This window comes from Coturnix japonica, chromosome 3, assembly GCF_054131305.1.
Source record: "Coturnix japonica strain WE chromosome 3, WE-NBRP24, whole genome shotgun sequence".
Taxonomy (NCBI): Eukaryota; Metazoa; Chordata; class Aves; order Galliformes; family Phasianidae; genus Coturnix; species Coturnix japonica.
The window spans coordinates 38586429-38606738 of record NC_140665.1 but is presented as its reverse complement, the minus strand read 5'-3'; positions in this window follow the sequence as shown (position 1 = coordinate 38606738).

Here is a 20310-nt window from a genome sequence, read left to right as displayed (position 1 = left end):
AGCAGAAGCTTCATTTCTGTTTGTTTTCTATGTGAACAATGGTGTCCTCCCCTTCTCTTGAACGATGGGAATATAATGTTATAGTTGATGTTTCATTAAACTACTTAGAGTGCTTGCACATAATTCCTGAAGAGCTTACTTTTCCCAGGGCTGCCTGAATACATGTTCATATGCATATGCTTTGTGAGCCCCAAAGAGTCACCACAGTCTAGGTGAGTTCCATGCAGTTCACACTCTGTTTCCACTTCTCCTGGGACACTACCAGTGTGTTCCCATTGCCTGTCAGAATACAGCATCTTACTGCTCTCCTACATTGCCCACCTCACTGTCCCACACCATTCCAAGGGCTTTCTGATGCCTTTTCATGCATTTTCATCCTTCCCAAAGATTCAGACTTATTCCATGCCATTCTGTTTGCTGACAGTGCTCTCGTGCCCTTCTCTATCATTTTCTTTGGTTTTGCTACACTTAAGTCAGGGTGTTGAGCTAACTGCTGGCCACCAAAAGAGGTGGTTGTGTGCCTTCCAGCAGCATACTCCTTCACCTTCCTTCCCTTAGCATCATGCTTGTCTAGCCCTTGGTGAGTCAGTTCAAGAGAATAGTTTTCTGTTGGATTAACAGGTTGGATTGGCTTACCATGCGGTTTGATGTGGTGCAAGAGAGGGTGTGGACCCGCAGGGCCAGGAGTCAGGGAAGGAAAGCAGGACCACCCAAGTCAGAGCAGTAATCTGACTCAGTCACATCAGGTAGCTTCACCCTACGTTATAGAACCTGACCTATTTCTACTCCATCAGACAGAAGCCTTTCTGTGTGACCTGTTAAAACTGTATGGAGAGAATCATCCAAGGTTCTGAATACAGTTATATATCTGTGCATGTTAATGGCTGGTGTCAGCTGATTCTTCTATCTAAGGGCATGAGGAGAGGTGTTTTCTGCTGTTGGATCCATGAACAGCATGCCAAGAACTGAAATGTTGGAGGTTATTTTTCACAATTTAGTAGATGAAAGGCTCTGTCTGTAGATTAGAATAGTTCTTAGTACTTCAGAACTGAACAGATGGGGAAATGAAAATTGTGATGCATATCAGCAGCCAGTATGATGGTGCTCCTGCATCTCCTTGTCTTCTGTGCTGACAAGAACAACCCTGCTTGAATACTTGGAGTCTAATATCAAAGTAGGAAACTTTAACGTGTTTTAAAGTATTTCCCATGCAACTTAACTTATACCAAGAAGAGATATTTGCTAAAACAGGAGCATAATGGATGCATAGGAATTTAAACTCATATAGTACTATGAAAAATTGTTGTTTCCCTCCCACAGGATTTAAGTCAAAGCTGTTCATTTTGTCAGTTTAAATGGTCATTCAGTTAGCACGGTACTGTTAATGACTGGTAAAACGTAATGCTGGAATGCTATTAATATTTCTAAAATTGTGCCTAAATATTAGGTCCCAGAAAATTAAACTTAACAGGAGTTGTTGCAAACAGACAGCTGAATATGAATTATTAACATCTTTGTTTTGCTCTTGGAGTAATAGTACATGCTACCGAACTGCAATTAGGGCTGGGCTGCATCTGAATCTTCTTATCATGCTGCATCAGTTTGTCCCTGTTAGAAGCATTACCGCTGAACCTGTTCCTTGCTTACCCAGCCAGCCAATTAGTCACCTAGAGACAAGGTGGCATTTATTGGTAGTGGAAGAACGGCCTTTCATTTTTGTGCAGAAGCAAAAAACAGGTCAACAAGCAAGTTACACTTTCTTCATCCACCCACAGCTCCATGGAATCAGAGAATCATAGAATTGCTCAGGTTAGAAAGGGCCTTAAAGATCACCAAGTCCAACCACAAATGAAAATGCTTATCTCTCCAGGGCACAGATTTCACTTATTTTTCCCCTTACTGTTTTATTACATTTTCCTCATGGCATTATTCTTTCTTTTGGTTATTGCTTGGTTTGTTCTGTTCTGCTTTGGAGTCTCCTTCTCTGGAGATATTCAAGACCTGCCTGGACGCCTACCTGTGTGACGTGGTGTAGGGAGCCTGCTTTGGCAGGGGGGTTGGACTCGATGATCTCTAGAGGTCCCTTCCAGCCCCTACAATTCTGTGATTCTGTGATTCTTTTCTTTTTAGACTTCAGACTACCTCTAGTGCTAGGACCATGTTTAGGAGTTTTCATTAAAAGAGGCTCCTAGAAAGGTTCCTCAGATCAGTTTCCTCACTGGGTTGTAGAAGGAGTTTTAACCAGAGGGAATAGGCAGAGAGAATAGATAGACTGTCCTCATCTATTCACTGAATTAAAAGCTTTGTTGAAATTGAGATGGGAGGCAAAGTGCCTCCCTTGTGCAAACACATCCTCCAGTAAAAGCCATGTGTTGTAGGCAGAAGTAGCTCAGGGCCCTACTTTTTATGTCATTTTATTTGTTAAACAGCAACTTATCAATGTGAGAGGCCAGATGTGGCTAGCTCATATACACACAAAGGCTTGTGTGTTTGTGGATATGCCTGTTTGCTGTATCCAGCTCAGTTGGTAGCTTATTTTAGACCATTTATCCACATGTGGAAGAGGCACATAAAGAAGAAGACTTTGAAGGTTTGTCGTACAGCACCAAAACATGCACTTGTGTGCTGCAGGCGTCTAATGAATGCTATTTCAGGTTGGATATTAGGATATTATTACCCTCAGCAAGAGCAGTGAGACAGTGGCACAAGCTGCTCAGGGAGGTGATGAGGTGGTGCCATGCTGCTTAGAAGTGTGCTTTGAGCATGGGCTGCATTGGTGTAGGAAATGTTCAAGTGCTCGGATGGGCTGTCCTGTGTGAGATGATATGCTGACTGAGTAACCGCAAAGGCAGCTCTAGAGAACATTCCAAGGGCAGAACACTTGAAACTTTGTTTCTAAATGATATGTAAATATAGGAAGCAACCAGCTGACTGCTGCAGAGGCTGGGAAAAAATGTCCCGCTTCCACCCATCCCATTAACATGGGTTTCTTTATGGAGACAGCAAATTAAGAAGTCTTGCCTACGTAGCCACACTTTGTTTCCTAAGATTTCATCTCCAATTTAGATGTGGATAAAAATTTATTCAGGTCAAACGTTGTGTGGTGTTTTCAAAAGAAATAACTTTACAAACATGATTGAAAAAAAGAATGGAGTCTGGCTTCTGACACCTCAGCATCATGCAAATATCAGAATCTCTGTCGCTATACATTTGAAAGAGGAATATCTATTGTCTGTTTGATTATCTGAGTGGAAGTCTAAAAAGACAGGAGAGAATCTCAGTTTGGGAGGCAGAATTCTGACCATGGAAGAAGGAAAAATTAAAGCCAATCATTTTCCTGCTCACGGACTGCATGTTGAACAAACTGAACTGCAGCTAATTTATTATTTGAGCTCAAAACCCATTGGTACACAATCGTTAAGCCTTTTTTTCTTTCTGCCTACATGGTTGTAGCATTAAGCGAGATCTTCATTTTGTTAGAGAAATATGGATATGATATATGTTGAAGCGCTGAGACGTTGCTTCACAAAATAATCATCTCTCCACCCCACTCAAAGTGTCATCTGGATACGAGTTACTCAGAGGTGCTGGAGACGTGCTTTCTGTGTCAGAACAGTGTGCTGAGTTTTTATGGTAGTGTTTTGAAATCAAAACAACCTGATCTTACATGTGCAGGAGTGTATAGTGCTATGTGCTAACTACAGGGCAAACTACAAGGAAAACAACAGCTAAGAACAAATAACTTGGTCCAGTGTATGGCTCCTCAGTACACTGTGACAAAATAGGAAGAAATGGGAGGGGATTTCATGGAGTAGTGTGTGTTAACTCCCAAACCCTTCCCTTTGCTTTTTGATTGAGGGAGCAAAATGACCCTACCCTGCTCCATACACAGAGCAGGCTGATCTTTTTTTCTGGAAGCATGAAACTCTATTGAAGGTCTACATCTTAACTAAAGCCTCACCCATGTTTGTCAAGAGTTCCTTGTGAGAGGAGGTGTTCTTGGACATACGTAGACTTTGAGTCCTGCTTTTTGCTATTTCTCAAGATGTGTGGTTCCTTGTCTACTACAATCTGAAATGCCAGAGTGGGAAGAGTTTTCTTTATGTAAACAAGACTGTTTACATGCACGGCGAAGCAGTCACCCTGAAGTTAGTGTAATCCCTCTGAGCAGCTTCACAGAAACCTTAAGGCTGTACTTTTTAAAGTGGTGCACACGGAGTGGAGACACGTACGGTGGTTTTCGGAATATTTGTTACTGTTTTGCTATGCGCTGAAATACACTGTTCAGAAGTTTGGCTGGCTGCACACTGGGTTGGTGTGAGAGTGCCTGAGAAGGAAGGGAGAGGCCAGACCCTGCTTCTAAGTGGTTTATTGACTACTAAACTCTTTTAGTCAGATAAAAGCAACAGCAAATAACCTGATACGTGCATTACGACAGTACACTGTCTCAGCATCTCCCTCCCTGCATCATGTTTCCTATCTAGGTCACTGTGCAGTATGAGGCCGTTGGTTTACCAGATAAAGTTTCAGTATGGTGACCCAGACGCAGCAATGACAGGCACATTTTCAGGCTCTTTATGCAAACCACCAATGTCCTGAGCCTGTTCCTGGCACATATCTCATCTTCCTGGCTGGTTCAGTGCTTGGTGCAACTTGCTCAGCCTTACGGACAGAGTTGGCTATACTGGCTTTTAAACAGCCTTGGAGATAAAGCCATCTTGCCATCAGTGTGTCACACAAATTCCATTACTATCCTGCACTGCTGTGTAATTAAATCTCCTTCTGCTAGGCATACTCTGGTTTAACGAGTTTCGTGAGTCATAGCAGGAAACCGAGAGTCCCCAAAACCAAGAATGGGCACAAACACCCCCTTGATAATTATCTTACTTAGAGAGAATAAGATTTCTGTCTGTCCAAGGCAGTGAACACCAGATCTCCTTAGATCCGTTGTCAGGGTGTCTCAAGCTGGTGTACATCAAGGTGTGCAAAGAAAGCGATTTTGCAGATATGAATTAAATGAAGATTTGTAGTACAGATGCTTGCAAGGAAGTGGTTTGGTGTGCAGCACACTGGTTTGAGAGTGCTTGAGAAGGAAGGAAGAGGTGAGGACTTGAAGATGCAGATGCTTATTCTCACTAACTGAAACCTGAACCTGTCTACACCACCGGACACTATTACGTGTTCAAGGAGAGCATTTCTCCTCTCTGTTGCACAGGCCTGGCAACCAAGGTTCCAGCATTTAAAGCAGCACCAAATCAAGTGGCTGGAGGTTGTAATGACACACGATTTAGTGCAATTCACATTTCATTTCTCCTGTGAGCTGTGAAGTTCATGCTGATTTTCTGTATCTCATGACTTTCTCGGTCTTTACAGGCTTGAGCTCTGATCTCTTTTTAATCCCTGGTATCCATGCTATTTTTAGTCTTGCAGACTATTTTTGGTTGATATATACAAGACGTTGTCTATTTTTAGCTAGCCTAACAGCCAAACAGCATCCTTTCTCTGGCTATGCGACCCACGCATGCATGTGAATGAGTGTGAGGGGCTTTCTTTGCTTACCCTTTGATCACCCTTTTCTACTAACACACTGATCTTGGTAGGAGAAATGCTCATCCTACATATGTTGTGGATGAATGTACTGTTCTGTATGAGCAGGTTGTCTTTCTGCAAAACCAGAGAATGTCTAGTGGGAGCACACCCCAAAGAACTCAGCGTGAATGAGCTGCTGATAGGGCTGCTTGCCCCCAGGATCACCTTTCTGTGTCCCCTGTCCCCATGGCTGTCGCACAGAGAAAACACACCGCTCCCACGGTGTAGCAGAGAGCCCTAGGACAAGGCAGCATAGGGTCCTTGAAGAGCTGTCATTAAATTCCTCCAGCCTGCAGCCTAATTGCTGTGAGCTCCAAATGGCCCCAGGAAGCAGGTCGTCCCAGGAAGGCTCAAGGCCAAGTGACCTGATTTTCTCTGGTATAATCCATGGCTGGCCACTCTGAAACTATTTGCACCTTTAGGAAGCTCAGAGCCTTCTTCCCTAGCAGAGTGTCTGCCTGGAGCATGCAGTGATTCCTTCTCACTCACCAGTAATCCTCTCTCTGCTGTGATGCTGTGCAACTCAGTTTTGGACTTATTGTAAGCAATAGTACAGCACTGGTATATGTTATACATATGAAAATGCCATAAAGCTGCTCTCAACAAGCACAGATTGAGTTCCCCCTGATATTAAACCATCAGACACAGCTGCTTGCCTTAGCTTTCCAAAACCTTCCAATCCCACCTTTGAGGAGTCATTGACACCAACCCCTGCCTGCATTTCTTCAACTTCACCCCTGCAACTTCATGTTCTATATCACACTGACTTTGCAGGAGGTGCTTCCCTTTCCCTTCCCAAAACATCCTTCAACCAGTCCACAGCAACACTGATGATGGCACTGCCCTTGGGCTGGCCTGGCAGTGACAGCAGTGACAGTGCCATGGTGATACAAACCACAGTGGTAGTGTATTGCTGAATGGCAATACCAAGTAGAATCACCTATAGAATATTGCAATACAGCAGTTATTTAGACATTTTAGCTTGTCTGTGATAGAAAATGGTACTGTTGTAACAATGCAGAATTGGCCTTCCAAACCTCCCAAGCAGACAGTAAAGTATTAGAATAGAATAGCAGATCCCAAATAATAACTGAAAAAAAATTAACAGTGCAAGTCACCTCTCTACCATCAAAAGTAGGGCTTTTGCCAGTATAAACTGGTTTGGTTACAAAACATCACAGTTCTGACAGCAATTATTATGCCAGGAAAACTTGTAGATCCAGACTGCCTACAAAAACATGACTGCAGCAGCCACTGATATCCCGAGGACTCATTATGCCAAAGTCAGCCCAGTTGTAACTCCAGATTTCATTGAGAGTTATTCCAAGAATGACTTTGACCCATTGGACTGGATTCTTTTTCAAAACAGGAGAGTAAAATGCACTTCTAGTAAAATGACGTGTTCTGGCAAATATGTAAAAAGCATTTATTTATCTGCTTATTGGCATATTTATGTATTTCAGTTGACTGTAGGGTGAAAATGAGTCACTTGTGAACTGTAGGAACTCTGTCATTCTATGGAATACTCAGCCTCCCTCAAGTGTGCTGCTCTGAGTGTTGCTCAGCTCCAGGTGGCCTCTTTTTTCCCTCCTAGGTAGCACAGCCAGGTCTCCTGGCAAAATAAAATGGCTAAACAGAACTTTTTTTAGCTTGATAAATATATCTGCTGTGAAGGTATCATGCAGCATGTCCGGATCCAAATGGGGCTGAGGTATGGGCCGGGCACCAAGCAGCTCAGGACTTAGACAGTCACATGCTCGGCAGGAGGAACTTGCTCCCAGCAAGCACGTAAGCAATGGAAACTTACAGCACGTAGGGCACAGCAGCTCTAATCCCTCTCAGCTACGCAAGCTCCCAGCCCTATGCTTTGGTTTCTACAAGTGCTCAGGTGGCCCCGTGCGGGGTGTGTAAGATTACCTGCTGAGGCAGGCCAATGTCAGCCCCAGCAGTTCCCCCCTTTGTGGGTCCTATCTGGGCTTTGTTGGATCTGCTCTGCTGCCCTCTGGATTTGCTATGCTCAGAAGAAGAATAAAAGCACTGCCACCTTGTTGTCCGGGAGAATGGAGCTGCTTATGGATGCTGAGATGCCAAGGTACAGGGAGTGCTAACATGAATATAGTTTGACTCTCACCATCAGCAAAGGAAGCAGCTGGGAAGCAGTGTTGGCTTTGCTACATACTGTAGCCAGGCTAGGTAGCAATGATACAAGAGAGGCTGGAATAGGAGGGGACTGTCCCTGCTCTCACCTCTGCTACCTCCACCTCCTCCAGCGGCAGTAAGACAGTGTGTCCAATGTCCCTGTGCTCCTGTTTGGCCATTCCCATCTTCCTGTGAGGGACATGAGCAGATCCCAGAATCACAGAATCTCAGAATTGTAGGGGTTGGAAGGGACCTCTAGAGATCATCAAGTCCAACCCCCCTGCCAAAGCAGGCTCCCTACACCACGTCACACAGGTAGGCATCCAGGAGGGTCTTAAATATCTCCAGAGAAGGAGACTTCACCACCTCCCTGGGCAGCCTGTTCCAGTGCTCCGTCACCCTCTCTGTAAAGAAGTTCTTCCGCACATTCGTGAGGAGCTTCCTATGCTGTACTTTCATCCCATTACCCCTAGTCCTGTCCCCACGCACTACTGAAAAGAGACGAGACTCACCACTATGGCTCCCACACCTCAGGTATTTATAAACCTGGATCAAGTCTCAGCCTTCACCTCTTAACAGTGGAGTGGCAAAAGCCATCCAGAGTAGGAAGTGAGGCAGAGACCCTGCTGCTGCAGGGCTTGACCCATGCACAAGGGCTAAATGCATGTCCCCATTGCTTTCCTAAAGCACTGCAAGGTTTATGCATTTTGGTATCTATCCTATGCACACATTAGTCATTTGTTAAAAGGCTGCTGGATATTCCCCCTCTTTATCTGTTGCACTGAACTGCTGTTTATCCTATTTCGGCGTTCGGAAAAATCTTGTCACCCAAATTACCTTAGCAGAAGGTGAAAGTGAGCATGGAGGAAACAAGGACAACTCCATTTATTCCGTGTGGATAGATTACTTGTTCTTTTCCTATGGAACAACTGTGGACGTTTTGCTTAGGAAAAAGAGAGAGAAAAAAAAACTGAAAGAAAACCCCAAACTCTTCAGCTGCACCAGCCCTGCCCAGCTGTGTGCATGTCACTGAATGCTGCCCCACAGAGAGGGCACATTCCAGATACTTTGCTCTTTGGGATTAACTGTCCCTTCCATCAGGTTGGCCCGGACAAACAGTGCTGTTGATCATGTAGTGCAAATCTTCCTGAGAAAGACTTTTAGGCTATTGATTACAAAAGACAGGCATTACACAACATGATTCAACCCCAACATGTTGCAGGCAGTTGCTGCAACAGATAGGAAATGTTTATTGATCACAGCCAGATATGAAGATACACATCCTTTACACTAAATGATGTTTAATATCTAGTGTAGAAAGATCAAAGTCACCTTTATGCCACGTGGGGGAAAGAGCTCTTCAAGGATATGAGAGGACGTACATTATCTAACATCCTACCTTGCACATAATGGCTAAGAACAAGCAGGAGGAGAATGTGCCATGCTTCTGCTTGTGAAATGCAGTGCCTGAGAAGCAGAAGGGCGTGGGTTTACTCCCACCTCATGCTCAGTGTGTAAGTGAAGGATCAGTGTCAGGAGCAGTCTCTTTTTGAGAGAGCTGCGGTCCAGATCTTAGGAGGAAGAAGTTGCTTTCTGCAGGGACCTCCCTCCTAAGCACAGCTGAAGACCAGCCAGCAAGGATGAGTCCCGCTGCCGTGAGGAGGCAGAGGGAAGACACTGCTGGTTGTTTGGGGCCACTGATAAGGAGAGGATGAGGGACATCCTGAAATGATGAGGTCGGGATTCCTCTGGTGAGTGGGTAAGATTGCAGCCAGCAGAAGTCAGCATGTACAGCAGACCCCATTATCTCCAGCCCAGAGGTGTATGTGGGAGAAAGGTTGTGCTGGGACAGTCCCTGTGAGATAACCTCCTATGATCCCATCCCTGAAGCTATGCTGATTAACAGTAGGATGAAAATAGCCTTTGGAAGTTTCACGCTCATGAAAGGTCAACCAGACTGGGACATCAAGACCAATGTCTAAAGGAGTGGGAGAAATAGCACCTTTTGTCCTTGAATGCTGGACTTCTGCTCTAAAAATAGACTTCTGAGCTATTTACTGGCACAATTGCATGTCCCTTCTGCCCAGAAGCAAGTTTACCTCTGAATGCTGTCATAGGGGCATCAGAGGGTTTTGAGGTGCCCTGGGCTCTAGCCAGGCTTGCATTCTATTGACAGAGAATTTGAAACATAGCCTTGCTCCACATCCACTGCTCTCAACGTGTTTGTTCTCAGTCCATCCCTTGTGAATGCTCCACACAAAGACACATCAGATCTCAAAGTGACCTAAGCTCAGGGCCTCTTCCACACCAGCAGAGCTATTTCTCTGTCAAACTGAGAAATAAATAAATCACGTGCAACTCCTCAGAGCAAAGGTCTGCTCTCTTCCTCCCAGCTGTGGCAGCTCTCACTGGAGCAGAAGAGTGCCCTGCAGCTGCCCACTCCTTCACTGACCACAGAGAGCAGCAGCTAAGGAGGAGGAGGGAGGATGAAGGGTTGACTTTAGAAAGGGTTTGGAGTCACTTTGGTTGTGGACTGCACTGGAGAGGTGGACAATTTGGTAATTCCAGCTTGGCCAGCAGTGCCAAGGTGACATGGGGTTGTTTGCTAAGGTCACCCTTGTGCTTGTGGGGTGGGACAGTCCTGTGCCAAAGCAGTTGAAATAAAAGCGAGCACTGCTGCAAGCACATGGACAAGGCCACTCCTCAGGAGATGATCAATAAGGCCTGATGCTCTCCAGCTGTGTGGGCTCAACTGGCATTGCTCACAGCCCTGTGACATGCACCTCACTCTCCTCTGTCTATTCCGAGCAAGGCCCTGGATGTTCATGAACAAAGCAGAGCGCTCTGTGATCTGCATTTGCATCTGGCTGCCCACCATTGCCAATACGTTGATTTTTATGTAGTTGGTTCTAGAAAGGTCACATTAAACTTTTAAAAGCACATATTTCTTTCTCCTGGTGGTGGCTGGCCCACCACAGACATGTATCCATAGCACAGATGATGAATGATAGCTGAACACCTTCTTTCTCTCTCCTTCTTGCTCTCCCTCTCCCTGTGATCTATGTTTTGTTGTCCTGGCACAGGCACTTCGTGCATTCCAGCCAGGGCTGCTGCTTGCTTCACAAACCCTTGTGCTGCTACAGCCAAGAGCATTGAACTGAGGCAAGCACAGCACGGGGCAGCTCAGCAGGCTGCCTTTACAGCCTGATTCTTCCCCCTTGCTTGGCAAGAGGAAGCACCTGGGCTGGAGAAATGAGCCATTTAACTACCACTGAAGATCAAAATGAATAGCACCTTTGGAAACTGGCAAGTGTTAAGCAATGCCTGAGGCAGCAGGAGAAATAGAAAAGGGTTTTGTATTTTGCACGTCATTCTGGAGAAAAGGGAGTGACCTTCCTTGAGGGCTGGGAGACAGAGGTTCAAAGATTTGCTTCATTGCCTGTGCAACCAGAGAGGCACCTGCTTGTGTAAGATCAAAGCCCAGGAATGCCACACTGGGACATAGAAGAACAGAGGTGGGAAAGGCCCTCTCAGATCGCTGAGCCTGCTGCCCTCCATCACTGCAGGCAGCAGCGTGGCACAGGCCCCTTAGAAACTAGCTACAGCTTGTACTGAAAACTGGTAGCATTTGTTTGCTGCTGTCTTCTTGTGTGAGATGCCTGTTTTTTCATGCCTCGGATAACCAGGAACTTTCCTCTAATTTCAGGGTTCTGTTGATGGTCGGTTTGCAATGAGATGTTGTTGTGTTCCACTGTCCTTCAAGTTGAATAGTTTGGCTTTCCATGCCCTGCTATTTAAGGACAGAAATTATAATCTCTCTCACCCTCTGTTTACTGAAATTCTTTCAGTGTGTCACAAGAGAGGCTGTCCAATCCACATTATTTTCCTGCACATCTCTTCACAGTGCCTCCTGCAGTTTGAGGGCTTTCTGAACGTATTAGGTAGCTAACTCAAACTCATAAGGTGTCTCTGTGCCTTTTTTACAGTGCTATCAGCATCACTTAAGTCTTTTTCTTTCTAAATAACTGTATGTCCTGAGATTGGATTTGCCCTTTTTTTCCCTTTCTTCTTTTATTTTATGCCTGTGTTGCTCTGGGGGCTCACAGTCATCATATTATTGTCAGGTTATTTTCTGGATTCAAATTCACCTCTTCATGTATTTCTTGCTTGTTGCACATATTCTTCTTCTTTGTTCCCTCATCTATGATGTTTCCTACAGCATTTCACTCTGTTTGCGTAACTGCAGCACTTAGAAAACTCTCCCTGTGATATCCATAACTCCTTGAGCGCTAGCAACACCCTCCAGCTTTCTGCCATTGATGGATTTCATCACACATCAGTCCAGTTTCACAACACTTCTGTATTGTGCTGCTCTATTTATTTATTTATTTTAAATATATTTAAATTATTGGTAAAATATCAAAAAAACCCAAACAGATCTCTGTGGAACCCCTTGATTTCAGCACGAGACATTTCCAACATTACTTATCTTCTTCCTCCCTTCACGCAGTTCTTCATCCTTTATGATCTGCCTACTAAACTCCAGCTTCTCCACTTTGCCTTTTGATTATATAAGCAGTGGCCCTGAATCAAATGCTTTATTCAAGTCCAATAGCTGAGATCTACCATGCTTCCTTGGCCTGAGTGATTGGCTTATCACATCTGGAAAGATTGCTTAGTTTGGCATCAGCTAGATTGGAAAGTCCCATCTTGTGTCTTACCCTACTTCCCAACCACTTGTAATGTGCAATTGGTGATTAATCATTCTTCTGAGTTTGTTCTAAGGGTCACAGCCTGCAGCTTGCTAATGTCTGGTGAGGACACTTCCTCATAAATCAGACACAGGATTTTTGCATGACAGATCTAAAGAATACTCTATGTCTTCTTGTGCTTTTAATACAGTCTAATTCTTGTTTGAACACTTAGGTGAATTCTTGCCCTTGGATGTGCAGGCAGATTCATTGCCCTTATTCAACACCTTCCGTACATTCTTTATGTGTTCTTATGTATTTTATAACTTAGTTATCTGGTGGTGTGCTGTGTGAATGCTTTGTGCCTTCAGGTTCTGGGGAGCATGGGTTGTAAAATTTGCAAAGAGTTGCTGGACTGGCTGGTGAATATAGAGGTAGTGTTTGAAGGGGGAGAGCAAAACAAGGTAAATACACTGTTTCTCCTTCAAGTCATGCAGGTTCCTTGGGAGCTGCTGAGTTGCAGTGGTAACCTGATGTCAGGGGAACACAACAATTAGTTTCCCTCAGAGAGATGATCTCCCTGCCAATCTGGCAGCAACTGTATGGGTGAAACTTCAGCAAGGACACACTTTTATTATCCCTGTTCTAGATGTGGAGTCCCCACCAGCAACTGAGATAGAATAGTCACCTCCACCTCCTGATTCCTTTCCTTCTTTCTTCTGCCATGTTTTTCTCATTTAGGGAACTCTTGCCACTTCCAAAGTACAGTGATATTTTTCACAGTGATCTCCACAAGCTCTCCAGCCATTTCTCCCTTATTCCCTAAGCAAGATGCTACATGACAATGAATATGTATCTCTAAGGGTTTGCATATTGCAAGGGCAGAATTCATAAGAAAAACTTTTGTGTAATTTTCACTTTTCCAGCTTAGTTTTCTTCAGTTCTCACTGTTCCACACTAACTTTTTGAGGATTATTTCAGTGGTCTGTGTTGAGTAATGGAAAATTCTGGAGTAAGCTTATTTCTAGCTTTCATCCTGAATTGGGCCTCTCTGGTTCAAGAGTCTGCCTCCCTGTCTCCCTGCCAGGCAGGTGATCCACTGTGTTTCATCTAGCATAAGAGATTCCCTGCAGTTAAGCATCTGACTAAACCACAGTGGGGCACAGCCCAAGATAACAGTTTAAAGGGATGTGGATGAGGCCAGCCTAGCAACCATGTTTGCACTTGTGCAAGTGATCCTGGTGGTGGAGGGTGTGTGTCCTAATCATGTGAGCAAACAGCAAAGGAAACATCTCTTTGCAAGGGTGAAGGGGAGGTCAGAGACATGAACGTTGTGATTATTTGCTAGAATAGGGCCTTCTGGTGTTCTCTTTGTGGTAGGATATAGACATAAATTTGGGGAGCTGGGAAGAGATAGCCATGGCCCTGTGGATGTAGAAATACATGAAAACACTCTCCACCTCTTAAATTCTGTCTCACATCACTTGAAAACAGGCTAAATTTTCATTGCCTTGGCTATTTATGGGACTGTCACAGAATAATTATTCATGCTTTGAAGGATGTTGTCTGCATGCACTTGAGAAATTACTATCATATAACCAGCCTAATCCACTTCTTGACTGCCAGGTACATAATGCAGATGTCTGTCATCACCAACTAGTTCTATCCCAGCCCAGTCCCTCAAAGGTATTCTCAATGCTGACTTGTGATTTTGCTGCTTTAGTCATTACTGTGTTTCCTGGCCTTCCTCAGGGTCACTGTCTCCTCTTTCCTCTTCATTTTGAAACGGGGCTTTTTAAAGGACCTGGTTATCTGGCACTCTCAAAACATGGCCAAGGTCAATCTGTATTCTCCCCGTACTGTTTGTACAGCTGTGGGTAATCACACAGGCTCTGAAATCTCTTGCATTCTTTAAGCTCTCCGTCTGCTTTACGATCACTGTCCCCTGCAGGCATCCCCATAGAAGACACTTTGATTTCTGAGGAATAGACATGTTCTTCCAAGACTTCAACTTGTACAGGTGTATGTGTAATGCATTTTTAATAACGGTGGCTCAAAAGAGCTTAAAAGGAGGCTTAGCACTGATGCTGATGACTTCCATATGGGATGCTACCCTTGCTCCCGACACCTGGCCATAAGGGCAGCATAACCAATGCCTTTTTAAAAGCAAACAACCACTATCTGCACATAACTTTTCACCCACTTTAGTTCCCCCCACTTTTTGGCACTGTGAATAGCACACTGCTAGTGCAGTGAAAGCCCCTTGCACAGAGACTCCAGGATGGGATGGCCCCTGTTGTGAAGCAGAAAAGTAAAACAGCATTCTTGGCCTAGATCATGATAATTGCACTGCACACTTAATAAGAATCTGACCAGATCTGCAGAAGGTTTAGGTGATTAAAAACCCTGGCTAAAAATAAAGCTATGCTGATTGCTAGAAGTTCTAGATAACAATAAGCTACGTTGATAGCTATAAATGCTATGTGATAATGGAGCTCTAATTATAGTTGTAACTTTGTGATGTCCTCACTCTACCCACGATCCCTAAAGAACCTGCCTGTCCCCACAGTGTCGGGTGACAGGGAAGTATTCTTGTCATGGAAACAGAGGAAAGATTCCACCCATTTCAACTGCATGTTCTTAGAGTGATGAATAGAGTTGTGCGTGTTGTGTATAGGTAACCTGAAAAGCTCCAAGCTCCAAGCTCACGTAATGTTGTGTTCTACCCTTATGCAGGCCATGTTGAATTTAGAAACTGTTAATGAGGGCATTCATGACTGGGAAGGCATTAGGATTAATGTTTCTGTTTTTTGCAGTATTGGTTCTCTAGGATTACTGATATAAGTAAATTTTCCTGGAGGACAGGAAAATAAAAACTTCATGCTGACATGTTAAGATGGGGTTGTAAATGTACATATCAAACCTTTATTAGTTTCCTGTCTGGGGCCTTTGCTCTTTGACAGAACAATAAAGTGTTCAGTCTTGTAATGAACACAGTTTTGTTATGATTCCCATTATCAGGTTGGAGCTGACCACACAGCACAGCAATCAGAGAAAACAAGGCTAGGATTTTGTAGACGTTGTCAAGTACCAGACTATGACCAGTTCACCACATTGGTATCGGTGCGGTAGATTCTCCAGGGAAGTTTTCAGCCTTTCCATCAGCATCTTCAAGGTCATCAGCCATGAAACAAAATTACAGTCTGAGACTAATTTCTCTTCACTCTTGTCTTTGCAGCTCATTTTCAATGGATGTAGGTCTGGAGCACTGTGGTACTTCATCTACTTATCTTTAATTATTTGTCTCCATGCAGCCATGTATGGGAAGAGAAGGTCATTCTCCCCTGAGGCCCAACGTAAACACTTGATTTCTATGCCTGGACCAACCTGTCTTTGCCTTTCTACAGAAAATTAGGAGGCTCATGAGCTCTCTGGCACAGAGGCTGTGCATAGTCTGCTGGTGATAACAAGACATTTTTACTAGAGCTCCTGGATACCAAAGGCAGGACTAATTCTTTATTAGCATTTGAACAATGAGATGCAACCTGGACAGCATTGGCCATTACAACCCTATGGAGCAGAAGAAACTTGTATGTAAGGAGCAGCTAAGTGCAGAGGGGAATAAATCTGTATGGGAAGACAGATGGAAGACTACCAACACATGTAGGAGCAAAGGTGTACACGTTGTCTTCTGTGCAAATGCCTTTAACATGAGATTTCTCCAGCCTCAATGAAGAATAAATAACCCAGAAGAAACCCAGATACAAATAGCTGGTGCAAATGTAGCTACTGTTTGCAGAAAGGCAACCAGATGTGCTTCGGTGTTAGCATACCAAGTATCTCATCCTCTAACCTAATAAAAAAGAGCAGATGATTCTTTATCTCTGCCCTGGGGAATGGCTCTCCTCAGTGGAGTGGTGGATCAGCCATGGAGAAAAGAGCCTGGCAAAGCCAAAGAAGGCCCCTGAGACCAGCAGTATCAGCAGAGTTCATGCTCAAGGGGAATTTCTTAACATTCATTTTGCTCCCTGCACTGCCAAGGCCACCATGCACGCACCAGCCACTTATGTGAGAGTTGCAAAAGCCAGAGGGTTTTGCACTGAAGCGTGTAGGAGGGATGGGTATTTCATTTGTTTCTTTATCCCGCAGAACAAGGGAAGCTTCTTGTTGGGGTTTGGAGTCTGTCACTGGGAGTGGCTAATATGAGGCGTGAAGGTTCACCTAACCTGTCATTTCTTGTGTGGGTGTGTTTTGCCCTAGAGCAACCTTAACTGCTTTTTAACAGAACGTTTTGGTGGGAATTGTTAAGAAAGCATTTCTCTAACTATCTGAGCCTTGCTGTTTTTTTCGCCCTACCTATACCACAGCATAAAACATTCTGTACTTTGGGAATTCTCAAGACCAGATAGTCATCTCAGTGGTACCCAATTTAGACAGAATTATTTCTCTTTTACATCAGCATGAATGAGGGTTTCCCATATGTAATATAAGATTTTGCCTCACTCACCTGCAGACACAAACACCATTCTCAGCCTCTTTCATATGGAGTTAATAGCAGATAGATCAGATTAGCTCTTTGGCTAAGAACCATTACCTCAAACCTCCAGCATTAGAGAAGACCAAGAGAGTGAAGGGAAAAAATGTATTTGGCACTGTTTTTCCAACGGGTACTGAGTTCTGTGCATACTGAAGAGCATCTCAAACTTCTCAAGACTGTGAAAGCAGTTTTTGTAGGTAGAGTGGGTTCTGCATAGGATAAGGACTGGCCACAGGGCTGTGCTTGTATTCAGAGCTTTATTATCTATATCTATCTATATAAAAACAGCATAGCTTACTGTTATCAAGAATTTTTAATAGAGTAGCTTATTGTAACACAGATTTTTGGTAGTTAGCATACCCTCCTAGTTATAGAATCATAGAATCACCAGGGTTGGAAAAAATCTCTATGATCATCCAGCCCAGCCACCCACTTATCACCAATATTTCCCACTAAACCATGTCCCTCAGTACAAAACCTAAATGTTCCTTGGACACCTCCAGGGCTGGAGACTCCACCACCTCCCTGGGCAGCCCCTTCCAGTGCCTGACCACACTTCTGGAGAAGTATTTCCTAATATCCAACCTCAATCTAGATTTTTTATCTAGAATTTTTAGTCACTTAGAACTTCTAGTCCCAGGAGCCCTCTGCAGATTGGTTTGACTTCTTAATAATTAGTGCATGGTAAAACAATCATGAGCTAGACTTGGAACACACACAAATGCACGAGTCACTTAGTCCTTAGAGGAAGGTGGTGATGGTGGACGTGTCCCTGATCACTGGCGGATCATGGGGTTTTGCCATCAAGCAACAGCTGCTTGATTTTATGGCAATATCTCAAGCGCTGTTATGCTTCCCTGATCCACAGTACCACCACATGTGCAACCCATTGCCTGGGCTTTCACAGTGCTGGTGGGCAAACCTTATCACAATGAGAAAAGGAGGCTTTCCTGTCCTATAGAAGGTGTCACCTAGAGACCCATTGCACTGGCATTTCTCCTGCCTAACTGAAGCTGCTAGAAATGAAAAGGACTGTATTGCCTTAGTTGTAGTCAGCAAGGAGATCATGCTCAGAGAGGAGCATGGCAGAGATGGGGAACAAATGTTAATCTCTGCACTTCTACTGCACAAAGGGTGTTAGTGTTAATGCTGACACAGAAGAAAGATATTCTCACCTTGAATTCCTCCAAAGCAATTCTTTTATGTGGTTGCCTCAGTAGAATGAAATTGTTATGAAATTGCCAGCACACCCACCCAGACATAAGCCAGACACTATTTGTGTTTAGAAACAAATTTTCCCTATGGGTACATTATTCATTGCCTGTCACTTGCCAGTTTTCCCTGGGAAGGTATAAACTAAACATTGGAAGTAAAGACAATACACACTTGGGTCTCTCTCTTTTGTCAGCTGAGTGTTGCAGCAAACCTGTAGGTTCACTCAGTCTTCCTCTGTCACACGCATTAACGTATCAGCTAAATATGTGGAGCATTACCAGAATCTCCTGCTGATCCACTCACAGGCTTCACCGTGGTGTATTTGCACTTGGCAGGATTTTGCTTCTTTTAAGAGAATTCCCAAATTCAACTATTTGAAAATCATTTGTGATTTTCAAACATTATTTGCGGAAAAGAGGAAATCATCTTCCTGATCCATCCTGCCAAAAGACTACGGGCATCTCTGCAGCCTGAGAAACATAACAGGTTGTTGTTATAACAGCTACAAACCAGATGACCTCCCATTTCCTCTCATCAGCCAGCTGCAAAAGTCCTGTAACAGTCTCAAACTGAACATCTGACCCCAGTTTATGCAACTCCCCTGTGACGGTTTCATAAGCTTTTTGTCACTTCACTCAATTGTTTGTTGAAAGTATTCACAGCTAGATCGCCTAATGCAAATAGTTCACTATGACAGATAGCCTTATAGTTAGGCCCTCCATCTCCAAGGCAACTTCACAACTTTGTTCCAAGAGTACGCTGTGTCATGAAATAAAAAGGAAAACAATAGGATACGCAGAGACAATTCCAGCTCTAACAACCCATAGTGCTACTATATTAGCGCTGACTTAAAGAGACATTCTCAGGCTAGTTATTTCAGTGTGGGAGGGTGTTACATAAATAACCTTTCTCCCTGATGTTATGTAAGCCATATGGTGTCCATGAAGAGGATGTTGAACACTTTGCACTTAAACTTGGAACTTGGGATTATAAACAGTTTCCAAAGAGTTACATTGAAGTGATTGAGAGTGTGAAGATGGGGGGATTTCATGGCTCCACCAAAGCACTTGAACCCTACCTCTGTACAATTCCCTTCCTTAAGGCTGCAGGCATTGAAGAGGCTTCACTAACATGGTTTTGAGCTGGATAAATCACTGCTCGTGTCCAGCTGTGTCCGCCTATCACAGTGCTCAGCTGAGCTGGTAACGGGCTTGGGCTTCCCAGAGGAGGAAATATTCACTCTTTCCTTTTAGCATCATTTCAAGGTGGCCTCTGTGGACAAAACTGCAACAGAGAAAGAGCCTCACTGCAGAGTATCCTGTAGGACCTGTTAATGTGGGTCCCTACTGAGAGTAGCAGATTTCAGCAATAAAATGAAGTTTCTCAGTCCTGTAGCGGTTGTATTCAGTTGCTTTGCTCACTCAGAAAGGCACAGATCATACGCAGTCCACTCAGTCCTGCTCTTTCCTTACAACCCTAAGTCCTAAAACCCATTTTTTCCATATGAACGTTGTTGCCAGCCTTGTCTTAGGATCTATCTTATGCAATCTCCCAATGCAGCTTTAGTCTCTGAGAAAACTTTGCTTGTTTGTTGCAAGGTTGTTTGGTGTTTTTTCTTTCCCTTATCTAAACATCCACACATTCTTTTCCTATGTTCTCCCCCAGAATGTTGCTATTCTTTCTTCACTAGAAGGGGAGCCAGAAAGGTCTAACCATCATCAGGAAGAAAGGGAAAGGTTTTACAAATAACAACCTGTTCCTAAAGAAGAGTAACACTGCCACACTTTAAAGAGACTGTCTCAAGAGAAAGCAGTTCTTATTGCTGAGGGGTGTCAAGAGCTGTCAGTTATCTCTGGGCAAGTGCAGAGTGTTGCTGAGTTTCAGTGGAAGCTCAAACCTCCACCTCCCACAGTCTGCTGGAAACTTTCCACTGCTGGGAAACATGTGAACATCATTACTCTTTCCACTATCCCAAGACAGCAGCATAACTAAAAATGCTCTGCTTTTTGTCTGAATGGCTTCTGAGAACACAGAAATAGCACTGCTGGAAAAGAAAAAAAGTAATTGTTTCTAAAAGCAGTTGTGTATGTCTTCTAAAATCAAAGGCTGAGAACAAATGTGTGCAGGGTTAATGCTAAC